Source organism: Netta rufina (assembly GCF_964035555.1).
Source record: "Netta rufina genome assembly, chromosome: 4".
Classification (NCBI taxonomy): Eukaryota; Metazoa; Chordata; class Aves; order Anseriformes; family Anatidae; genus Netta; species Netta rufina.
Window position 1 is genome coordinate 52,266,786 of NC_140127.1, and position 4,651 is coordinate 52,271,436.

Below are 4,651 nucleotides of genomic sequence, written 5' to 3' on the forward strand. Positions count from 1 at the left end.
TGCAGCAATCAGACCTTCAGAGGTGCTGCTCTCAAAGCCTGAAGTACCTCAAGAAGAGATCTAAACACCACCGAGCAGTTATAAGCTGGCCAACGTGACAGCACTACGCTTGTGCAAGAGCTTAGGGAGGGGATGCTATTGAAAACCTAACCCAACAGGACAGGGTGAAGTTATGAATGAGTTATGTCATCAGCCTTATTCATGACATATTTCTAAAAAATTCTAAGCAACGGGTCCCCTATACGACTTCTACTGTCTTCAAACTGCTCTATGTAAGCTACCTTTAATTAAAATGAGCTTTTCATATGTCCACAATTGGTTCCTTAAAATATTAATAATTTTTCCTACACTGGGTATCAAAGCCATTTTTCCTGTGTGTCCTTTAACTACATAACTACATTTAAATAATTCATTTATCCATTTTACAGCCCTCAGGGAAAACAGTTTTTTGTTGATTTTTTTTTTTTTTTTTTTTTACACAATATGGTCCCACTTAAAAGATAGGGCATTTCCTCCTCCTACAGTTATAGGATATTTTCTGTCTTGCCAATGTTTACTCAGCGCAAGAATCCAGTTAGTTACCATTTTATTAAGACACAAATGTAGCATGGAAATATGTGTCTGCCTGTATATAAATGCCCTTTCCACTGCTCATCAATCTTGCACTAATTAGAAAGAGAAAAATATTTTAAAACCAATTAATGTCATTGAGAAGCATTCCAGTAATTCTCAAAACACAATGTAGCTGTGATGGATATATTTCAATTATTTCGAAGCATTTTCACAAGGAACTGAGTAAGCACAAAGGAGAACCAGGGGCTAAAAGCCCATGGCTCAGCGGACAGCCCTCCAACATGGGATGTGGATTAAGGCTGAAGTGAGGCCAGTGATTCGTGTTCCCCCTCCAAAAGCTCCTGAGTCACCTGATTGAAGTGCAACCTTGACAAATATGCACAGCGTTGTCTCTCACAGTTGGAATCACCAAAGAGGCTAAAAACAGAACCATGCGCTGCATAATCTCTAACCTCAGGGGACAACAAAAACAGAGAATTGCTGTGTCAATCTCATTTCCTTGTTAGGCTCATTATCATAAATGCAGGCCTTTGGTTTTGAATGCCACACTTCAATAACATTTACCTATCAACAGCTGCTGAAATATTGAATTCCACAGTCATCTTTTCCTTTTGATGCTCTCCCTTTTGTTTCTTTATCCATAAACATGAGCAACTGAGCTAAGCTTAAATTAACTAGCTGAGGTTAAATGTTTAGGGCAGCAAATTACGGCTAGCCTGCTCGCAGAGTGGTTTAGATTACAGGGGAGAGTTGCCAATCTCAGCTCTCATCATGTACTCCAAATGTGCAGAGCAATATTGGCAGTTCATGGCCAAATCCTGCACGCTTTCGTTAGCACCATAGCTCTGCTTCCATGAATAAGTGGCGCAAGATTTAGCCCCTGCTCGGAAGATAGAGATGAATCACACTTTTGTTCTTTGAGTACCTCACGGTACCGTCAACACAGGCATGATCAGTGATTGATAGCCTGTGTCTAGATTGGGTATTTTTCTATATACTGACAAATATTCTCCTCGCAGTGATTTCTAGGAGCAGGAGAGCATATATTGCAGCATTGCTGGGTTTCTTATTTTTTGTTGTGCCCTTTGTCTTTGTTTTGAATAGCTTTTTTTTTTCTTTCTTTCTTTTTCTTGAGGGTCAGTTCCTCCGCATCCTTTTTTTGCTCACTCAGAGTACTCTGAAAAAATCATGTTACAGATCTCAAACCCTTAGTGTCAGTAAACCAAGGGAAACTTGCATCAACAAACAGGTAGGCAAAGACTCAGTCATCGCTTCAGGGTCAAATCCCAAGTGGTTGAGCAGTCTAAGGGAAATTAAGGTGTTTGGCTTTCTTGAAATGAGCTGCTGGTATCAGCTAAGGCAATTTGTGGGGGATAATCAAGGTTGAGGACAACACGCTAACTGTTTAATCCGGTGTGCAACCAAAACGGGATTGTAATTCAGAGCTAAATGGTTAGTAATAATTTAATGACCACATGCTGTTGCCCACGAGACCCCTCTGGTGCTGTAAAATATGTCACAGGGACCTGCAGTGGTGTGTGGAAAAGGGATGCCCACCCCATGATGGCTTGCACAGATGCAGCGGTGTCTATCACCCCAAACCTTGACACCATCACTCAACTCAACCTGCTTTTTTGCCACTTCAGGGACTTGCTCCTTGATTGCAAAGCCACGTTATTCCACCTCCAAAAGTGGCTGCATGCCTGGTTGGAGCTTCTAAGGAAAATGATGTTCCCCTAAAAAGGGGCAATCTGCAAAGCCAAAAGCTCCATGGGGTTTAGCTGCAGGAGGCAAGCAGGTTAGGCACAACACACAGCCTTTGGGCCACAAACTGGGGGAAAAGAGTCATAGGAGGAAAGTAGGGAAAACAAAACAGAATGAAACACATTTTTAGGTCTACAGCCCCAGAAGAGCCACAGAGAGCAGAGCAGAGGAAAAGCCAAGACAACTGAAGGGGCATTTTGGTAGTCATGCGATGGGCACTGTCAAAAACCTCTACAGAAGGAAATTCAGTGCATACACTGTGGGCTTTGTTTTCCTCCTGACTGAGGTCCCCAGCCCATTTCGGATGTTTCAGACCTCATTATTCCCAAATCAGCTTCTCCCTTCATGTCCACACAGACCCAGCTTTGCCCTCAAGCCAGCTGAGTTGTGGGGACCCACAAGGAGGCTCATGGCAAGCAAGAGCTGTTTCCTTCAACTCGGTGAATTCGAACAGTTAATTTGGGGACGTTTATTTGAATTTATCTGAATCTAACTATTAAGAGCCTAATATTAACTTTATACGGTTTTATTGCCCTACTGGCCTCAGATAGCTGTGGGTTGTAGCTGTGGCAGATGAGACAAGGACAGGAGGTGGAGGACATGGATGGGGCCAGCTGTTGACCAAACAGTGGCCTCCGTGTCCGTTCTTCAACAGCTTTCCGACACTAAATTGTTGAAGCTCATCACCTAAACATGTCATTTTGAAGTGGGAGCAACGTTTCTCTCCCAGTTATTTCCATTCTATCTTTTGCATTACAGTACAATATTTTTTTTAAAGCACAGGCAATCAAAGAGTCAGTTGGAAAACAAAGATTTATGATTGATTTTGCTTAAGCAAAATAGCGATTTCTATTACACTAGCCTTTATTTAGAGGCTTTTGGCTGCTACAATGAATCGATCTATCCCACTTGTCAAAAAAATCTGAAGCAGAAGCAGCCCTGCTCCCCGTATGCTCCGCGTGAAATAAAGCCCAGCCTGTGGAAGTTAGCTCGACTTTTCTGCCGGAGAGGGGCCAAAGACTGCGGGAGTTAATTACATCAGTAGAGAAGGGTCGCTTTTCATTTCCAGCGAGCCCGACTCCGACTAAATAAATAAAGCTGAAATGGGAGAGCGATGACCACAATAAGTAGCCGAAACTCCACGTGATGACAGAGGAATGATTTCCCACCGCCACAGCTTAAATATAACTAAGGTGTTCTGTAATTTTACTTCCAAAAGCCAGAGGGCTTATTGTAATCCTGATAAATTATAGCAGCAAGAGCAGGAGGGAAGTGGGACAGAAAGAGGGAAATGTTAATGCAAAATATAAAATTGCCTCGCAGAAAAGAATGGGGAGAGCGAGCGGTTTGTTATCGTTTATTTTTCTTCAACATATCATTCAGTTTCAGCTGTCTCCCATCTCCCCCAGATCTCCACCATTTCTCAGAAACGTCTCTCGATGGCATCTCATTCTCCGGCTGTCTTTCACCAGCATTTCATTATTTCTTAACTGTCCCTGAAAGGGTCTGGGCAGGCGGTGGAGGGGAGAGGGACGTGGCTGCGCCCCGTGTCTCCCTAATTTTCAGCGGCTGCCCAAAGGCGGGCAGGGTGGTGCGTGTGTGCGGAGGGAAGAGGGGGAAGGGGGAGCAATGAAAATAATGCTAAATGTGATTAATCTGCCGGATTCCTGGAAATCTGACATGCATGAGTTACGGCGAAACCTCTTTTTATTTCGCCATGAAACGCTTTTGCATAATGAGGAAGAAAATGTCCTCTGTGCCCTAATCAACTCTGACAGGTCCTGCGCGCCCAAATACTTTTATTTATGGCATTATTTATTTCTCCCCTAATAACGGGGGGGGCACACACACACACACACACACACACACACCACGCCACTCTTTCGGCGGGGGACCGCGACCCTCAGGGCACCGCTCCGCTGCGGGCCGCCCCGTGAGGGGTGATGGCGGTGGGGGGGGGGGGAACCCCACAAAGTTTTAGGGTCTGCCCACGACGGCCCGGGCCGAGCCGTGAGGGGCCGCGTCGAGCCGGGCCGCCCCCCCGGCACCCTCCGTGAGGGGAACCGGGGCGGGGGCGGCCCCGCCACGTCCCGCCTCCCCGCCCCGTTGCCATTAGCAGAGATCGCCCCAAACACTCGGCGGTCGCCGCCCGTCTCCCTCCAGGCATTGGCGCGGCCGCCTGTCAATCAGGCCGGCGCCCCGCCGCGCCGGGGCTCCGCCGTGCCACAGAGACGAGCCGCGGCGGCGGCGGCAGCGGTGGCGGCCACAGCCCGGCCGGGGGAGGAGGAGGAGGAGGAGGAGGAGGAGGAGGAGG